Consider the following 21,286-nt stretch of genomic DNA (forward strand, 5'->3'; position numbering starts at 1 on the left):
TCTGCATGAAACAAAATAGACGATTTTGTGCAGATTGAACGAAACAGTCTATTCTATTTCATGCAGATTGCACGAAATAAGGCAAATCGATGCATAATAATCGCCCGAAAATGCATAACGACGAAAAAAATGAACAACATACATCAGATTGAAATGTGCTTGAGTCAATTATCGTCCATTGAGTATCAGATTAAAATTTGTGAATTAGGTCTTCTATGAAGTTTTTTCCTCTAATAGTTAGAAAGAAGGAGGAGAGAATATTTGTAGAGAGAGATTTTTTTTAGAAAAAATATGATTATAAGAGTTTTTTGGGTTGCGTTAGTAAAGTGAGGCTGCGTTTAATAACCCAAAAATAACAGTGCAGCACGCGGACTTTAAAATCTATTGAAGAAAATTTTAACATTCAAATAAGTTCCTCGAGTCGCGTGAAAAAAAAAAATTAACCAATTTGATTACATTTTCTTCCATTTAAAAACTAAGAAATGAATGCATTATTACATTTATGAGATATCCACCTCAGCACACCAAGATCACAATATGGCCAAAATTTTTCCAAAAACCAGCCATAAAAAAAACCTTCCAAATCCACCTCCACGTGTACTAGAGAGACAACTAATCACCTTCTAATTCTACGCGCATTACAGCTGACATCTCACATATAACAGCTAAACTACGCTGTTTCACGCGTATTATAAACCTAACACAATAAAGATCGCTAACTTAGGCTGTCATTGTACGCAATATAGTAACCGTTAACATACACTTTCTGGGCAGTACAATCGTCGTTTCAGCGACAAACTACAACTCTATATACACTGTCACACTCGCACATAAACCAAAACAAGCAAAAACTCTCTGAAATTTTTTCCATTTCTGCACACTATCAATTTTTCTGGGTGTTCCTCAAACTTTGATCTTTTTATTTTTTTGGGATTTTGATTTTAGTTGAAGTTCAGTTAGTGAAAAAAAGGAAATTTCATAGTGATAATGGAGATGAAATTTATCGTTTTCAAGTTTTGCTGCCAAATGGGATTAGTGTTAAAATGGTTAAAAGAAACCCAAAAGATAGTAGTATTTCTTTGGATGTTTTTGTGGAGATTGTTAAGGAGAAGTGCTATGAAATTTTGAGGCAAACAGAGGATTATAAAAGTAGGAGGGAGATTTTCTGGACTTCTAAAGAGTTGTTTTTGGAAGATAGTAAAGGGTTTAAAATAAGGAGTTTATTATGTTATGATAAGTTCAAGCCTAACAAAACTCACTACTTCAGACTCTTTGTGAGTTCTTCTACATTTTTTTTTTTTGAGTTGGTTTGTTGAACTGTTAGAAAGGTTTTTGAATGATTTTAGCGGTTTTTTTTTTTAGAAAATTTGAGTAGGTTTTTATTTATGTTTTGTTTTCCTGTTTTTTTTTTGGTTTGATGAACTTTTACAGTTTACTTGGGTGGTGGTTTACTGTATTTGTGATGTTAATGCTATAAGAATGCTGCATTTTTTTTGTTAGTGATGTAATGGGTAATTAGGGTATTTTGCTGTCATGCTCAAATTTCTAATTTTTTTTGTTGTTTTCACTTAGTGGGTTTTTGTATGTGCTTCTAGGTTTTATATGTTAATGTTATAGGAATGGTGCATTTTTTTGTTTTTGTGTTTGTGTTTGTTAATGGTGTAATTGTCATTAAGGTATGCTCAAATTTCATCTTTTCGGTTGTTTAGTTTGTGGGTTTTTGTATGTGCTTCTTGCTTGTCTAATATGATGTGATCATATTGTTTCATTTGCAACTGCTGGTTACTTCATGAATGCCTCCTATAGAAATTTGCAGTATCATAGTCAGGTATCCTTGTGCTTTCTTGACCTGCCATGTTATCTCTTAGTTTTTTTTGCTAGTTGAAGGAGCATATAGCCATATAGGCAGCAATATTTGTAATAAAATATGTTAATCTTGATCATCTTGATAGTAGGACTTGAGACCTTTCCTTTTAGAGGAAGATGAATGAATAGCAGAGCTGGAACACTTGTTTCGCTGGAAATATTTGAGCTTTAAACTGACTTCTTTTTGAAAAATGCTTTCCTTTTCTTTTTTTGCAGCCTTTCTTTGGGATGTTTGGATATGGTGGAACTATTGCTTCCATGCATTTAGGGAGGTAAGATGATGGAGTCTCCTTAATGTTGAGTATGGAATCTTATTTCTTTTTGCATAGACCTGGCAGTGTTGTTCCTTTGTACTCAGCTGTCAGCTCAGATATTCAGATCGATCCTCGAGGCAGTGAATGTGAAGCTATTTCTGAAAAGGAGATACTTAAGAAATTATGTCTTATGTCTATATGCGTCACTGGGATTTCAAAATGCTGATCTTTCGCGTAATGTCTGAATTGATGATCTTGGTTATTCTCTTTTCTTCTCTGTCCTGTAATTTATACATTGAGCTTAAATGTGTACTACTTGTTCATCATTTGCAAGTTCATGAATCAGTTTGCAATATATCTATCTTCAAGCCTCCCCCGCCAGGTGGTATACGGCTTTCCCTTATTTCTAAGGGTTCATTGGGATTATTTTTTCTTTGGAGATATAGTATCATTTTCCATGTTATTGATGGTTACATAACATATCTATTATTAGTTATGATTTCTCATTTAAGTCTCCCTCTGCTGCTGTATAGTCACTTGTTAACCTTTCTGCAATATAGGGTTTAGCTACTAGCTAGAATCAGTAACTGCATGATGGAATTCTCTTAATTAACTTATTTGGTTCACTGGGAGAGAGTTCTTTTTGCAGTGTTGAGGTTTACGAGGATAAAGTTTCTGTATTTGATACTGGCCCTGGAATGGATGGATGATTGATGAAATTCGATTGTGAAGTGGTATATCAGTTTCTCCTTTCGAAAACCGTGGTCTTTAATGGCTTTAGTTTGTGGTTATAATTATTAAATTTCCACTCTTTTTGCTCTATTATATCCCACATGTTTCATATCTCTTATACTAGTTTCTTGGTTTGTTTTAATCTTCTTAATTTATCAGGGGAAAAATGGGTGCTTCAGTTCACAGAACTTCCAAAAAGCTTGCAATTGGCGGAAAACCTCCATATCTTACGGTTATGACAAAAGCTCATCCAACCTAGTAGCAATCATATGTAGGGACTCACATATTCTGCAATAGAGAAACTTATCTTTAAATTAATCATGTATAGATTATTGTCGTCCCTTTTTTGATCAGACTCCTCTTAGAAAAAGAATCTATTTGAGTTCACTTCCAGGGAGCTTTATTTATGAAGCAAGCAAAACTACTCTTGGAAATAGTTCATGAAATATGTACATGGATTTTTTGAGGAAGGCGGACTTATTGAATCAAGGGTTAACATTGAGCATTTTGTCTAGGTTGTTATCTTTAAAATTGAGCATTGCATAGCTGGAACACTTGTTTCATTGGAAATATTATAGCTTTTACTATAGAGACTACTTCTTTATTGAAAAATGCTTTCCTTTTCTTTTTTTTGCAGCCTTTCTTTGGGATGTTTGGATATGGTGGAACTATTGCTTCCATGCATTTAGGGAGGTAAGATGATGGAGTCTCCTTAATGTTGAGTATGGAATCTTACTTTTGGCATTTTTTTAAATCATGTGTCCGGTACTAGGCATGCTGTAGTGTCTGCAAAGACTAAACAATCTAAAAAAGTTTATTGGCTTCGTTTAGAGAGGGATGCTCTACTAAGGCAGTCTGGCTCTGATCTTAACTGGAAGGTAATGTAGGTTTTCTTTGAGAATTTTTTTTAAAGTCTATAAACTACTCCTCTTTCTTTAGACAACACTTTGTTTGCAGGCTCTAGAAGTGATCTTCAGAGTTATTTACAGAAATAGTTAATTCATTTTCAGGCCTTGGGTGGACTTCGAGATCCGTCAGACAGAGAAATTGAATTATCCCCTCATGGGAGTTTTACAAACGTGCAGTTTGTTTATGTTTATCACCTTAGTATTTTTCAGGTCCTTAGGGTTTTCTTGCTTCTTTTTAGGATCATCCCTAAATCACTCTTTTGCTTGGATTTTGTACTCAGATTGTGTATTTTAAGCCTAAGTAGCTTCTATTTGTTTTCTTAGGGTATGCTTGGACTAAGGGAATAGAGTTAAGGGGTAAATAATTGAAAATAGAGAAAGAAGATGGGTGAAGGTGGTGGTGGTGGTTGAGAGAGGAGTAGGGGTGGGGGAAATATTACCATAAAGTGTATAGAATCCAAGTAAGGTAATGTATGACCCAAAATGAGGGTAATTCTCCCATGCCTCTTCTATCAACCACCACCTTATCCTGTCACCTTCTCTTTATTTTATGACCCCTTTGATTCAAGTGTGTTATAGTGATATGTTATTGTGTAACATCCTCTGGTGTCACTTTAACTCTCCTACTTACTTTTTTGTTATATTGTTATGAATCATTGTTTTCCAGCCCTTTGTTAATTTTGTTTCTACATGTCTAGAGATTTCTAATAATCTTGTTATGCATTGACTACTGTGACATAGTGTAGTAGATGCTTGTTTATTTTCGAAAGGCACAATGACTTTTACTGCTACACTATCTCAGACTGCTACCTTGTTTCATGACAAGAATTTATAAATTTGGTGCTTTGATACTTACTTTCTGCTGAACTGTTGTTCTGTATTCTGACCCTGAATTTCTTGTCCAATGCACTGCAAATTGTTATGAAACCCAAGTTAGAACTCCCTGATATATTTCAACTCCAGTGCAAGCTTAAGGATATTTATTTCCTTTATATTCAGGTATGCTTTTATATCATATTGTACTAATTTGCTACTTTTTCATTTTCGATGAAGCTTAGAGAAATAATGTACTCAAAAATCTTTTTCTTTTATATTTTATGATGTATGAGCTTTTTATTCCTACAAGAACAATCCAGGTTTTCTCTGCTAATTTTTAAATATCTAGAAGATTTTCTTTGTCTGTGGTTGGTCTCTTCTGAGGGGTTTGTTAAAGTTGATGTTGTAGTCCTTGACTGGGTTCAGGAAGTGCTATCCAGTAGTTTAGTTTCTTGAAACATCTTCTTTGTCTCTTGACTCGTGATGCTCTTTTTGAATAGTTAGTGAGTATGATTGTATGATAACTGTGGAAGGAGCTTTGATCCTTCCATGTTGGTTTTTAGCGTTATGTGATAGTTCTTTTAGATTATAAGCTGTTATTTCTCTAGAAATTTTAGCGTCAATCTGAATAGCAACTTGACTAATATCGCTAAATAAGTAGTAAAGCATAACTGTCATTCCCAGTTTAGCGATATGTACTTGCTGATATTGCTATGGTGTACAAGATTATAGTCTGTCTCTTAGCTGTCCAGGATTGTTTTTATTTTGATTTTTAACTTGTCTATTCTGAATTTAAGATATATGATCTGAGTGGTGCATCGAAGGAGAGAATACAAGTTATGGGGCTTTCAGCACAACAAAGACCTGCTTTGTTAGTGTTACTGTCAATGTGATAATTGTTACAAACACACATCCCTTCTGACTTTTTCTTGACTTCCAAAAATGTTATGGGTTTACTCCTAGCTTCTTAAATCCTTTGAGATATTAGAATAAGATAATATATGCTGGATTAATATCGTGGAACATTTTTTTTGCAGTGTGATGAGATATCCAAGACAGGGAGGACTACAATATTGGTGGATTTTGAGGTTCTTAATCAAATGTTCTTCATTTCGTTGATGTTCAATGAGCAGAAAAACATACTTTCTAGTAGAAGTCAACAGAGACTTGTTTATGAAGCTCATAATCGGTTCTATTAGGAGCTCTAGCTTTATTATATTATCAAATTTAGATGTCATTAGTTGATAATGAGTACTGATGACTGGAAATTGTGATCTCTTACCAAGTTACTGTCTATCTGCTGAGATTAGACGCCAAAGTCCTTGGTGGCTGCTATCACATCACTTTATAAGAGTAGAATGGCATCTGGTTAAAAGTTGTTTCATGGTGGTCATAACAAGCTCTTATTTTGGTTACCTATAAGGGTTTCCCAGGTGCTTTACTGGTGTTAATTTACTGATCTTTGGTTTTTGTAGATTAATGGCATCAATTTAGCTGAAGTTGAAGGTGGTGAAGTCGCAGTGACAAATCTGCATTCTTCTAATGGCCCAGACTTTGTCCTGAATCTTCACTTTTCTTTTGAAGAGGATAAGGCTGCATCTAAATCACCAGGTAAGACCAGTATTCTATTATAATCTGTATTCAAAAATCTACTCTAGAAAGTGTGCCTCTGACAGTCAAGATGTCTCTCCCTGCCCTTCGGTTGGTTAGCATCTAGTTCTCATTGTAGGCTTTCTCCCTGTTTTCTTGACTAGCTGTGTTGGTCTTGTACCTACTTTATGATGTTGACTAACTTCTTCTGACTCGGTTTTCAGGTGTAAAAGCAATTCGAGAAGGGAATGCACGCCTGAAGTGTGTTTACTTTCCCAATCTTGAGGTATAGAATTTTGTATAGATTTTGTCTTTTTTATGGATTTCGAGTCTGTTGATGCTTGCATAATCTCTGCAGGGCAAGGAGAGTATTGAGAAAATTTTGGAAAAACTGAATTCTGATGGCTGTGGAATTCAAGAAGACTATGAATCTTTTAGTCGTATTTCCATCATGTACTTTAGTGTGTATGCTTCAAATGTTAATTGGTTGCTTAGTAGTTCCTTGTTTATGGTCATTGATCGAGGAGATATTTTAGTGGACATATTTTCTTCTTCTTCTCTCTATCTCTCACTTTCTTTCTCTCTCTCTATATATATATATTTCTGGTAACAGCAGTTTTTAGTTATCTGTCAACTTTGGCTCAATGTGATTAATTGATACAGCATGTGAGAATGACCTGAACTTATCTAATATGTGCTACAGGATCTGCTACCTTTCATGAAACCCAGACAGAAGAAGGGGAGCAAAGTTGAAACTTTGAAGAGGTGTTGTCTAAGAGTTAAGTGCTTCATTGGTAAGATTGCTTGCTTTACCAAAAATCTTATTCTAAATGTTAATTTCATGTCTTCAATATGTTCTAAATTTTCCATTTCGGGTTTTAACAAAGTAATGTTCATCTCCCTTTACTTTTATTTATCTACTCCCACTTAACAAATACTTTTTATCTCTGTTCCAACCTAAGATGTGAAGATTACTGAGGGACAGACGGAGTATGTGGTAGTGCACTCCTTTTTCCCCTTTTTCAGTTTTTATATGGACTTCTTGTTTTTGCAGATACTGATGCTGGTTTCAATCCAATACCATCCAAGGTATTGAACTGCTATTACCGCACTTGATTGTTTTTTGTTATTTCTCACTGTCCTATACTCCTGTTGTCTTTCAAGTGAATGTCTTTGAATTAATGTTGTCATCCTAATTTTGTTCACTTCCTGTTATGTGGAAGGACTACTCTGTTGTAAGGTTGCTGAAATATTATGATAGCAGACTGAATAAATTAATATTGGATAGCCTTTAGATACCAGTGACCTTTTTCGGGAGACACGACGGCGTTGGAAATTAGATGTCCGCTCCTTTACACTCCTGGTTTTGCTTGGGTCAATTACAAAACTTTTTGTAGAATGAGTTGTGTTTTTGTTTCTTTTTTTAAAAGTTGAAAATCAAGAGTGATACGACTTTGGGGACATAATTATGAAATTAATGAAACAAGAAACCTTCTTTGTCAAACTGCATTTAGTTAGTAGTCCAGAGTTTTTTGTATCTATGCCCAATGTTTTCTTGCCATATGTTCGAGCTGTACACTGTTTTCATGTTTCTTTCATTGTAGTGGAAGCATACCCAACCACTACCCCATGTATTTGTGCTACCTGGCTACCTTGCCACTTCAACCGACTAAAGTAATAGTCAGATAGGTATACTTGTCTTAAATAATGAAAAGAAGTTAAGATACTGGTGGCTTTAAGTTTGTGTCTGACGTTTACAACATCATAATTCAGAACATAGCAAAAGTTTGGAAATAATACATTTTCCTAGACACAAATGAGAAGTTGCTGATATGGTGTTTTTTCTGGGTGGAGAAAAATCATTTTGTAATTTGCAGCCCTCCCAAAAAGAACGCTGTATTTCCTGCGCTCCTGGAAAGAAAAAAGTGGAACAACAAATAAAATATAATATTAGTGTCTGTGTCATATGGATACTTTAGCTAATTGCTTCCCCTTGTACTTGTGTTTCTATGGTGCTTCTTTGTACTAGCAGCGGTAATTGTTGTACCGCCTTTTGTTTAAAGCCTGATCTTTAGATGGTGAATGTTTCAGACTGATCTAGCCCCTCATGACCGGTTTACCAAAGCATTGAAGGATCTGGGAGTTCACACTCCTCAGAACGAGAAAGGTGACTTGGTGAACTATCTCATTATAGTTTCTGTTAGATTATTAAAATGTTCTAAGGTCTTAATAAGCATCTTCACTGATTAATTCTTGCTGTAGTAAAAATCCGAATTTGTAGAGGCGAAAAGCAATTGACACTTCAACAACTGGAGCAAGAGTATCAAAACTGGATTCTACAAATGCATAGTCAGTATGATAATGAATACGAAATCAACTGTGGTGATGAAAAACCTGATGTTCTTGTTGCTGAATCAATCAAAGAACTTGGCATAACTTGTGATGGTAAAGTATATAACACCCTCATTCTTTGAAATTATCATCTGAATGTATCTTTCTGAACTTTCCTACACTTCTCTGAACTTGCAAGAACTAATAATTGAAATTTCCTGAACCATTCCGAACTTTTCAAACTATTTTGAAGTACTTGAAGAGAAGGCTTTAAGCTGTTTGTTTTACTGTGCTAATCTGGCAAATAGTTTGTTTCACCATTCTAAAATAATTTTTTGTGATTTTGAGCAGTCATCTTGGCCGAATGAAACTGTTATTGTTCAGTTTTCCTACAAAAGCAATTTCTGCAAAATGTCAGATATTTGGCTAGTATATGATTATAGAAAGTAATAGTGAATGTTGATGTTAGCGAAAGGTAGATGGCTATAACTAATGTGTGTCTGGTCGGAGTGTTGGATGTAAAACCTTATCCTGGAAAAGTGGTTTTTCCATTTTCTTTTGTTTGGTTTGTGAAGGTTAGTAAACAGTTTTATCAATTGGTGGAAATATTTTTTTTTTTTCCAAATGGAAAACCCATCTTCTTCCCTATTCTTTACCCTCTCAAAGGAAGCTGCAATTGTATTTCTCTTGAAACATATCTTTTATTAGCAAAGTCATTTTCCATTGAAAATACTTTTTGGGTAATGTAAAGAAGCCTTAGTGGTAATGACAAGTAATTTTCTTAGGGAAGTCTTCTATTAATGTCCATGGTAGTGTTGTGCTATTTCTACTGAATATGTTTTCCTTTGTAGATTTTCGTTGACTACGTGGTACACATTAGGTAATTGTAATGAACTTATTTGAAGAAAAATTCATACTTCAGGTGGAGAAGAATCATCACGGGACTTCCGTTGCAAAATTACATTATAGTTAATGCCATTACTATCATTTGTTGTTGCGTACCAAATAAGCCCTTATAATCGATGAAGAAGTATACTATGGAACATAGAGCATATCGTTTCCCCCCTCCCCCTTCTGCTGCTGGCTTGCATAGATGAATGATTCAAGAGTCCACTTGTCACCAACAGCAAGAAACTCAATTGTTGCTGTATCTCTTGTTTTATTGTTTTAAGACCTATTTTTTACTATTTATGTAGTTGTTAGGGTTCTTAAAGCTATAAGTTGGAAGGGCAGATCTTGGAATAGGGGACAGAAAGTTAAGATTCTCAAAGGTGCTTGTTCTGGCTGTCATAAGAACAACCTATTTGCAACGCTCGAATATTTTTTACTTGAAGGCCTTGAAGAGGATACAGGAGGTAAGTGACATTTAGGCACTATTTCATCGTTTCATCATGTAATACGGTTCTGTAATATGTTATGCTTAGCGAAAGATTGCCCTCTGTGTAATGGATTGCTCTTGCTCTGTCATTTGCTGCTTGCTAATTGCAAACTGCTTCATAAAAACAGGAGAGGCACGGATCATTTGCAGGTATATATTGACACCTCATCTTTGTGTTAGTCTTCTGCTAGAGTTCCACTGTCTTTATGTCTCCTTATATTTTGGTTTTTGAAGGCCACTAGGGGTTGAGGAGGAAGATGGTAGTGTGCTTAAAGTTGATGCTACTAACAGAAGCTTGGAACTCCGCGGCTCTATATCTCTGCCTATTGTTGTGATGGATCCAGGAAAGGTTGGGATACTTTTCCTCGTATAAAAACCTGTCTTCTTTGTGATTAGTGAGTGCATCAGAGAATATTAGCATACATAAGGATGTAAAAGATTCCTGCAGAGCACTTTTAGCTATTAATGAAGTTCTGTTCGCTGCAGTGTATTCCCGTTAGCGACAACGACTGGAATTGCCAAGTTGACAAGCTAAATCTGAAACTTCCTTCGTCAATCAATGTGCTGGGACCAAAGCAATGCGAAGCCTTAGAAATTGATGGGGTTAGTATATAGGCATCTAAACATTTTAGATTGTAGAGAAAGATATTATTGAGAACAAGAATCGTATTAGTTTATTGAGAAGATCTCCAAGATACATTAGTTTAATGTTCAATAACAAGGAGAACATGTGGATATTATCTAGAAATTGGACCTAGCTATCCAAACTTAAACTGAAAAATGTTTGCTATTTAATCCCTTATTGCAAGTTGCAACACCATTCTCTACAATTTCTTGTGTTCTGTTTGTTTCTCCTGAATCTGTCAATTCTGTATTACTTTTAAATAACTTCTTGTTTTCTGTTGATATTGTATCACACTGCAGGGATTACTTACAGATGCTTCAGTTTCTGCTGGAACAGTACCTCCTAAAGAAGTTGTCGCCGTACTGCGGCCTTCCAATTTCACTCGAAGTAGTGCCTCTAATGATGTAGACCAAAAATATATTGTAAGGGACAATTATGAGATGTGCCTGGATATTAAATTTAAGACTGAAGCTGCAAAGTGCCCCAAGGTGGACCATATTTTTTCAGGAACTGTTACAAATACATACGTAACGGACGTCAGGGTTTGTATATATTTTTGGTGGGCTCAATCCCAAGTTTGTTTCAAAAAGTGGGTTTTTATTCTCCTTTTCTCTGGTAAGATCAAGACCCTTCTCTTGTTATCCTGCATTCTGGATTTTGGAAGATTACAAATAGGATTTGCCTCTCCACAGAAAAAAACTGCAACTGCAAGTTCTGAATTGATTGTGAGGGTGAAAGCATCATCTAATATCAAACGCTGGGAACTCTCCAAGGATGATTTAGAACTACCTTTGCGTGTGAGGTGTGCTACTACTCGTGGATATCTTTATATTTCCAATTCTTTTCACCGTGAATGATGAATTGTTTTGCCACCTATATTGCATGTTCTGCTAATGTGGGTCTTGCTTAACTGACTAAGGGAAGAAGATTAGAGACTGAGCTGCTTTTAATCTTTTAAGATGTATTAAGCTACACGGATCATGCTATCTAAAGATCTGCAGGTTGACTTCTGGGTCAAATTTTCACTAGCCTATCTTTGATACACATGACTGCACAAGATATGAATTTTAATCCTTTTTTCTCCTTTTTTTTAGGGTGGGTTGGGAGAAGTGAGCAGGGTTTTGTACATAGGACTTTGTATTGTCCACACCCTTGCTCCCCTTCTTTCAGCAATCTCAACATCTTGATACATCTTTTTCACAATTCTTATATATCCACTCTCTGTATGAGCTCTCTTTAGAAGAAGATATGATGTGCTTCATTGTGTATGCATGGCTTTGGTTTTTTACATTTGATAGATAATACTCCTATCGTCCAAGAAACTTTCGGCTTTTTAGCATGTCCTCCAAATTTTAGCAAGAATCTCAGTTGGACCACATCTGCGACAGCTTGCTCTTTAGGTGGCTTAGATGTAGCTGGAAAATCTTTTTTGTTTATTCGACGTAATCTTATAGTTAAGATTTTTCATGTAATCTTATAAACTGGTTTTATTCGTGTGATGTAGGTTAAGTAAGATAATAAGTTGCATATGGTGGTTCATCTTTGGTGCATTTAGATTGCCTGTATACGGAAGGATGAGTATTATCTTTTGATCTACCTCTAAGTAAGATAGTAGGTTGCTTTGCTCCTGCATTTTTGTACGGAATCAGACTGCTTAGATCTGGAAGGATTATTGTTATCTATACACTAACTTGAGAGTAATATCTTTTCTTCTCAGTTTTTCATTGTTCGGGTGCTATGTAAGAAATCTTTTCTTTCTTCTTTCTCTGAAACAAGAGAAAGAGAAGAGTTTGCAAAAGATCTGGAGTTTAAGGAAATAAAGGCTTTTATTCTCATCCTATTCTGATGCACATATGCCTAAAGCCTTTAATGCACTAAGCCATACAAATATTCTTTTTCTATGAGTGGATGTATCGTTCTTGATGTTTTTACTTTCATTGCTGAAGCTGCTTCTTCCTATAGGCTGTTTGAACCAAGAGTGAATTTTTTGGATTTATCTACAACCACAGTAGCAGCTAATGCAGCCATATCTTCCCTACAGTGCAGGTTCTTGTTTCCCACCATTGACAGTTGCCTGTTATGATGACTATGACAACATGATTTCTTTCAAGAGTATACCAGAGATAGAAATCCAGTTGACGTCTAATGGTACTGTGCTTTCTCATTTAAAGAACTCGAAGGTGGATTTGTCATCAGATATGTATCATATGATTGTTTCGGTATGAACTGTATTTCTGCTTTTTGCAAAATCGAGTTGGTGTTTCAGGCTTTGTTTATTTCTAAGATATATATATATATATATATATATATATATATATATATATATATATATATATATATATATATATTATATATAATATATATATAATATATATATATATATATATATATATATATAATTTTTGCAGAATGTGCGGATTACAACTAATAAGTTAGACAATATCCGCCCAAGTTATGAAGCCATGTTGGTGTTATCTCAGCCTCATAAGCAACCCTTTCTCAGCATACCTTGTCAAGGTATTCTGGCATATTACTGCCAACTCAATGTTCTGGGTCTTAATCATATTGGCCTAAACATAGTTACCATGTTTACCATATTTGGGCTTGATATTACTTTTCTGCTTTCTTTTGTCCAGTGCTTCCTGGACCTCTACGATTCGTCAACATTCTTTCATCAGAATCAAGCAAAAGTTTACTTCCGAAGCAGGTCGTTGAGGATATGAAAGTGGAGGTATTTGTGTTTTTGGGAAGTTGTTCTGCGTATTTCGATTTTTTAGATTAACATCGTAAGTATTCTACTTTCATACTTTAAATGTACAGATGTAGTGACTCAGTTGTGACATTGTAACTGAAACGTTTTCTAGTCATTGCGCTTTGTGGCTTGTCAATTCCATGGTGGACCTAGAAATTTTATAAAGTTGATATCTTCTGTAAACAATGGGAGTTTTCTACAAAATTGGGCTGTGTGAATGAGCGCTCTTTTAATATTTGCTGGCAAATGTAAAAAATATGTACCCAAACAAAAATTAAAATTCTGAGTCGCTTACCATTTGCCCACAACAATTGCTAAGTAGTAGGCTCGATTTTTCTTTCAGTAAATTCAATCTAGGGGAGCGCATTGGAACCCTCCTTTTCTAATGTGGCCATCACAGTCTAGTAGAAATGAATTTATGTTGATTCTTTCAGATCGTGAATTAACATTAATCATGAAACTTTCATATACCTTCTTTCTTGAACATAAAACATTTATTTGGATGAAATGTTTTGATGGAGTTTATAGAAACAACTGAACAAATGATACTCATCTGCAGACATTTTTTTGTTAGGATTTATGACATGTCTATTATGCAAATAATGTTCTTTTAACTCCTTTTGCACACTTTTGATTCATCACTACTTTAAGTCAATTTTGCGAGACCTTATTGCCATAATATATCTGGGTTGGTTTATTTTGTTGAAATATTTGTTTTCAGGTGTTAGATAGACATAGTAATCATGTGCAACAAGGCATAGAAGTAGAGCTGCAAGTTCATGGTTTTTCTTTCCTGGATCAAATTGGTCTGAAGCGCAAGGTAGTGTGGTCTTTTATACTCCCCCGTTCCATTTTAATCTACACACTTACACTTTTCACGCATGCCAATGTAAAACTTTGAAGACATATATCTTTAGTTTTGTATTTGTAAAAATTATAAAAAATACATATTAATGAAATACATACTAAGACAAATCTAACAAGATCCCACATGACTATGTTTTTATTCACGTATAAATCACAAACGAGAGTCAAAGTGTAATTTGTGAATAGTGTAAAATGTCAAAGTGTGTAGATTAATATGAAACGGAGGGAGTACTACTTAAACATGTTTATGATAACGTTGATCTCATGTGCTTTGCTGTACCTTATTTTTATTCACGCACTTTCATCGACTATAATAATTTCACATACATCGTGAGATGGGTGTGTTCTTTGCCTTCGCTTTTCTTTTACAAGAGTGTTATTTTTAACTAAAACCAAAATACCACCAGATATAAACCCAACATAGCACTTGCTATAATTAAAGAAAACATTCTTGTAAAATTAAAGAACATTCTTTCTTGTAAGTACATATGTTGGGTTCTTTGTAGCAAAGATATCGGGTTTTACCTATCATGTTCTTGCTACACGAACTTTCTTGTAAGAACATAATAGGTGAGTCAGCAATTGGGGTTTATGCTTGCTATTATTTTAGCAAGTACTATGTTGCAGTATCTACTAGCAAGCGTGTTCTTTGCCTTCTCTATTGTAGATGCTACAGACTATTATGTAGCAAGTACTATGCTGGGTTTATATTTGGGTTCCACGATCTTGTGACATACTTCCTCCATTCTTTTTCTATTGCAACAATTGACTTTTTATACTATTCACCCACCACCCTTTCACTATTTATTGTGATTTTTATGTAAGGGAAAATATAGTCATGTGGGATCTTATTATATTAGTCTGGATATATACTTTCTAAATATCAAATTTTATAATTTTTAAGTAATTAAAGATATCAATAGTTAAAGTTGTGCATTGGCAAGCTTGATAAGTGAATTGTTGCAATGGACAAAGAACAGAGGAAGTAGTTTTTTAGCATGGTGAATATACAAGAAGGACTAGCAAAGGATTATGGGGTTTACAGTTTACATCATAGGTGAGCAGAATATTAACTTCAAAGACAAACTCATAGTGTGCCTTTTTGAACAACAATACCTTTATCTCAAATTCGCACAATTAAATTTGTACTTTGGCTCACGATCTGATGATAAATGAATGTTGTATTCAGATTTGGGTTTATTTATGTAATTTAATTGTTCAAAAGTTTGGCATGTGCCCTGCTTAGAACAGGACTGATTGCAGTTATGCATCACTTTCTCTCTTCTTAATTTCTCATTTGGCTACAGGTTGATGATCATGGTTTCATTGATCTTAGCGGTCTTTTGAAAGTCACAGAAGGTTTTGGTAAATTAGGTAAAGTCTCCTCATTCTGGCTTTTCCATAGGTAGATGGTGACTTGATATCTATAAGACCGTAAGATCTTATTATACACGACCTTTAGGTCTAATTAGATTTCTCAGAGCTCTTATAACTTAATAGTAATCTGGTTGATGAGTTATAGAAATGAAAACTATTTTCCCATAGCATCGGCAAATGGAGTAAGCCTAAGTTGTAATTTGTTGCTGGAATTTTGGCCTAATAAGAGACTAGATTGGCTGTGTATGTATGTAAGAGACTTTTTGAGCATGGACCTTCAGAAAATTGCTACTCTTGGCTATCAGCCGTTTGAGATTGGCCATATATTTGTGCATTATAGTTTGGGAGTCTGTAATGTTGCTTAAACTTTGGGGTTCTGTCTGCATCCGTTTTATGTCTGCACTGCTGATGTCGTTTGCTAATTTCATGTTTGTTTTTTTACAGTGTCTCTTACTGTTATATCCAACAAAAATGTTGTAGCTAATAAAAAATTTCAAGTCGAAAAGCGGGAGCTGAGGATGGTGACAGTGGTTAGTTTGCTCTGTCTCTATATAACTTCAAGTTTCTTCTTTTTTCCCCAGTTCTAGAGCTTACAGAAAATTTCCTGGTCTAAGGTACCTAAGCTTTGTCATTTGGGGTCGAAGTTGAAGAATTTAGCCTTTGAAGTTGTTAATTCTAAGGGTGATGTTGATCACACTATACATGACTCAGACAAGCATGGCAGATCAGATACTTTAAGATTAAAAACAGACTTTCCAGGCTTTGATGATTCTTTAAGATATGCTTTTAAGCTGGGGAGATGTGTCATTCCGTCAATTACTCTTCCTTTAACAGAAGGAACTTTCTGCATTGAGGCCAATCATTGTCAACACTTCGAGCTATGTGCCAAGTTTGAGGTTAGTCAAAACTGTATACTTGTCCATTATCCATTTGGGTGTTACATACATACAAGCATTAACGTATCCGACTTCACTTTGCAGATTAGAGTATCAAGATCAACATGTACAGAAAAAGATATTCTTTCTGATCTCCGAGCTTCAGATCAGCTGTATTTGAAGGATAGATCTGCTTCCGGATCAGTTTCCGATGCTGTAAAGCCTGTGACAAACAGGAAGAGGTCTGCATTGCGAGATTCAGAGGTACGATGTTGGAACATACTGGATCTTCTGTTTCTTCTGTCTTCGAGTTAACTGATTAAACTGTTTACTGAAGATGTGTTATTGTTTGTATAGGTTACTGTTCCATATGTTGAGGAGGAGTGTAATTTTGCATCTCCCCTCCAAACTCAAAATCTGGAGCATGGAGATCGTCTACCTCAGTCGTCATATGGGAAATCAACATCTGGGAAATTGTCCATTTCGATTGAGTCAAAAATGCAAAAGAAGCAGGTAGGGTGAGAACATAAATATCTTGGTTCTCTTTGAAGTTGTCTCGACACCCCTTTAAAGTTCGTAAAAGAAAATATATATGGATGATTCCTGTCTTGTCTAAAAATCTCAAACTACATTATGTATATATACCTTTTTTTGTTGCCCAGTTTGACTGTGTTATTGTTTGTATAGGTTACTGTTCCATATGTTGAGGAGGAGTGTGATTTTGCATCTCCCCTCCAAACTCAAAATCCGGAGCATGGAGATTGCCTACCTCAGTCGTCAGATGGGAAATCAGCATCTGGGAAATTGTCCATTTTGATTGAGTCAAAAATGCAGAAGAAGCAGGTAGGGTGAGAACATAAATATCTTGGGTTCTCTTTGAAGTTATCTCGACACCCCTTTAAAGTTCGTAAACGAAAATATATATGGATGATTCCTGTCTTGGCTAAATCTCAAACTACATCATCATGTATATATACCTCTTTTTCTTGTGTACAGGCTAACATTACACAAACTCCAGACAAGCAGCCTGATCAAAAGTACGGGCTTAACAGTGACATTTTCAATTCTTCAGAAGGGATGATGCCTTTTGCTGATACTTGTACACCTGAGCGTGCAATACCTTCAGGAGGACCTGGCTTAGAGGACTTTGAGGTAGAATTAACTGCAATAGTTGTTGCAGTTTTAACCTTTGGTCTGTTGCTTTTTATTGGTTATTTCTTGTCAGAATTTTTATATCATTGTAGCAAATTTTTAATCATGCTATTTATCTAACTTCAGAGCATTGAAAAAGAGATCTACCATTATGGTTCAGCTATTAAAGATCAAGAAGAGGCCTTACAATGGTGTCTTCTGCGTAAGGATGAAATTGAAGAGGATTTGACACAGCTACAAGGTTGTTTTTCTTCTACTTTTTTGTCGTTGAAAATAAAAGAAATCATACGTTTCTCACAAACATAGCATCAATGCATCATGTATCCGCACACATATACTGCATTTCATGGAAGCCTGTTCAGAAGCAACTTGTTGATGGTTAAGAGAACTGCATAGAATTTCCTAACACTTGAACAGCTCAATTTGCTTTATTATATTCTCAATGAGGTGTAACAACTGTTTTTACCTTTATAATAGACTTGTTGTATGTGGTTGTTTTTTATTATTTTTCCTCATTCATTTTCAGCTTCAATGGAACTGCTGCCAGTATCTCAGCCAGATTGCTCGTCTCAGAAGGAGGTGGTGCTGGGAAAAATAGAAGAGAAGGTTGATTCAGCGGCTTCCATATATGGCATTGTTACCAGGAATCCATTATTGAAGAATCGGCACCCTGATTTCATTGATGATGTGGTTGGCCTAGTTGCCCTTCTTGCAACAGTTTCCACACCCGCGCTTAATTGGTAATTTTTAATTTTTGGGTGGACATGCCTGAAAAGGAAGTAGCTAATCTCTTATGAATTATGCCCTTGTGTATTCATTTTCAGTTCATTGGCCGAGTACTTAGGGGAAGATCAAATGCTAGCCATTGTTTGTCAATCTAGTGTTGCACTAACAAGCCCTGAGAAGTACGAAGACATTCTAATGTCCTTAGCAGGCGAATTGGGAAAATGCATAAAAAATCGTCAACTAATTATATGTCTTGAAGATTTAAAGTAAGTCATATTATTGATTTTAAGATACAAACTCTCTAGAATTCCATGCAAAGCAACTTATATATTATGGTTGACAGAGCATATGGTGGTGACATTCTGGAGACTGATCCTCAAAGAAGGCTGGCCTTACCGAATCTCTATTCTATATGGGAAGAGGGGTAGGACACCAAAATATTAGAAATCTCATTTTACCCTCATTACATCTCTATTCTAACTAACCACTTTAATTAAAAAATAAAAAATAAAATAAAAAGAAAACTACCTAATTAATTTAAAAAATAAAAAAAGACATTACAAAACGAAAACCATCAACAATTCAAATATTCCTAATTTATTAGATATAATAATAAAAAAAAAAATTCTACATCCCCTAAAAAAATTAATTTTCTTTGTATTTTCGCACGCATCGCGTGCCTATAAAAACTAGTCCCATCTTACCTGAGGGAACAACTCCACATGGTTTCATAGGTTATGCTGTTAATATGATCGACATTGATGTGGACCATCTCCAAACTAGGACATATGTGGGTCATGGCCTTCGTGAAACCCTTTTTTATCGACTCTTTGGAGAACTTCAAGTGTATGATACGAAAGAACACATGAAACATGCTCGTGGATGCATAACAACAGATGGTGCAATATCTCTGGATGGACTAATCATGAGAGGAAGAGGAATTGTTTCTCTAGGATCATCTGAGTATGACACACACTTCATTTCACAATAAACTTGCTCTATATAAATTGAGGTGTCTTAAATTTACGTTAGTTGTTTTCTGTTTTTGCAGGAAAGTGAGCGTGCATTTTCCTAGCGTCTCTCAAGATAGTCAATTGGTTGTCTCTTCGGGGGAGGTCATGAACGAGATTGAGAAAAAGAAATCGGAGTTATGTTTAGTGGAGACAGCAATCGTTTGCGAAAGTGAAAAAAGGAGTTCATACTTAAAGCTTTTTTCTGAGAAGAAGGCAGGTTATCTGAAGTTACTTGAGAACAAAGAAAGAGAACATAAGGTTTTGTTATCACAACAATTATTTAAGAAAAGTCCTATTGCTTCCTTCAAAAGTTCTTTACAGTAGATATAGAGACATATTAAGGTTAGTTTCTGATGTTAAAGGTGTATGTAGTAGTGTGTACATAGTTTCAGAACATATAGCATAGAAAAAAGGATCTGTTTTTTGAGATTTTAGCCTTTCTGAAACAACAGTTGGAAAGGAAACAGAATGAAGATCTCATTGTATGGTGGCAATCAAGAATAGTCACATACAAAGGTTCATGTTTCCTAGAATTGGAATAGATTATGGTTAGATTTTGATAATAAAACACACCCTGAATTATTGTGATTGACAAGTTAGTGATTAATGACAGATTTTTACTTATAACATGGAGGTTGGAACAATGTAACAATTATTGTCAAAATTGGCGTTAGATGGTTTATTCAGCTATATGTATAAATATATTTCTAATGTATGTCCTCTTATTAAATGATATTCAGCTATATTTATAAATACTCCCTCCGTCTCAAAATATAGTTCTCATTTTCCTTTTTTTACGGTAATTTATGCAAGTAGAATATAAGAGGGGTAATAAAGATTTTATGTTTATTTAAATAAATATTGTATGGGAAAAGATGATTTTAGGAGAGAGAATGGAGAATAATTGGTGAAAGAGTATTAATTGTAACATTTTGGTTGAATAGACAAAGGAAAAAACAAAATTCAAGAAGCAAATAAATGATGGGATACGGTTTTTCTAGACAAATTACGAAAAACGTGGAACTAAATATGGAAATGGGAACTATATTTTGGGACACCCAAAATGGAAATGGGAACTATATTTTGGGACGGAGGGAGTATTTAACTAGTATTTTGGTCTGGGTCAGTTACTATTATTCATAAATTTCATAATTGATTCTATTAGTTTTTTGGTAAAATTTTGTTTGCTGCGAAATTGAAAAATGGACGGTATGACATGATAAGTTGTTTAATAAAAATTTATAAGGAATTGGGGATAAAATTAACAATTTCAATGGAATTTGGGTAAGAGAATATTAGTACTTAATAAAAGGGTTATGTTTTACTTTGAAACATTAATCGTTGGAATTGTAATGGATTAGTGGTTTAACTCTCACATTTCATTTCAAAAGTTATGTGTTCGAATACTAGTAACTACACATTGTTAATACTCCCTCCGTCCCATGATATAGTGCTTGCATTCCTCTTTGGGTGTCTCAAAATGTTGTGCCTATTTTCTTTTTATCAATTTGTTTGGACTAAATTATCTTTCATTTCTAAATAAAACTTTCCAAAAAATACCCCTACTTTCTTTTAAAATATGTGCCTCTATTTATTGTTTTACGCCATTCCAAGGTATATTTATTGCTCTTTCATTTTATTTTAAAGGAAAAAGAAGAACAAAACTAGTTCCAAGACAAAAATACCCAATAAACATTTACTTAAATATATATTTTTGTGAAATCCTAAAACTCTTTCCATTTTCCTTAATTCTTGTGAAAAATGAGAAGTGAGCACTATATTATGGGATGCATGGAGTATTTTTTATTGAGATTATAAACATGTGTATTAGAAGCTTGAGAAGAGTGTCACGTGGCACGCTTTTTAGGCTCCGTTTGGTAGGGCGTAAAATATTTTCAGTGTAAAATGATTTTCATGGAAAACAATTTACAATGAAAAACACAATTCCAAAATTAGTTTTCCGTTGTTTGGTTCGATGTAAAAAAAATGATGAAATGAAAGGGAAAGTAAGGAGGTAGTGAGAG

The 21,286-nt window shown here is 34.7% G+C and overlaps 1 non-coding gene across 1 annotated transcript; it reads left to right on the top strand.

The window, feature by feature from the left end:
• Positions 1-725: 725 nt before the first annotated feature.
• On the top strand, positions 726-19,975 carry LOC104888577 (structural maintenance of chromosomes flexible hinge domain-containing protein GMI1). Its single transcript, XR_008968629.1, has 39 exons — positions 726-1,274; positions 2,083-2,138; positions 2,770-2,854; positions 3,012-3,084; positions 3,490-3,545; positions 3,625-3,730; positions 3,863-3,929; positions 4,674-4,759; positions 5,614-5,664; positions 6,052-6,187; positions 6,391-6,452; positions 6,525-6,677; positions 6,870-6,960; positions 7,221-7,255; positions 8,258-8,333; positions 8,429-8,611; positions 9,694-9,852; positions 10,004-10,025; positions 10,110-10,224; positions 10,362-10,478; positions 10,800-11,137; positions 11,193-11,302; positions 12,542-12,719; positions 12,909-13,017; positions 13,137-13,231; positions 13,974-14,072; positions 15,427-15,493; positions 15,941-16,026; positions 16,111-16,392; positions 16,477-16,635; positions 16,729-16,884; positions 17,059-17,214; positions 17,368-17,523; positions 17,650-17,764; positions 18,050-18,263; positions 18,348-18,515; positions 18,593-18,649; positions 18,943-19,212; positions 19,301-19,975. It is a non-coding gene; the product is annotated as a structural maintenance of chromosomes flexible hinge domain-containing protein GMI1 (transcript).
• The last annotated feature ends 1,311 nt before the right edge of the window (positions 19,976-21,286 follow it).

This window comes from Beta vulgaris, chromosome 3, assembly GCF_026745355.1.
Source record: "Beta vulgaris subsp. vulgaris cultivar EL10 chromosome 3, EL10.2, whole genome shotgun sequence".
Lineage (NCBI taxonomy): Eukaryota > Viridiplantae > Streptophyta > Magnoliopsida > Caryophyllales > Amaranthaceae > Beta > Beta vulgaris.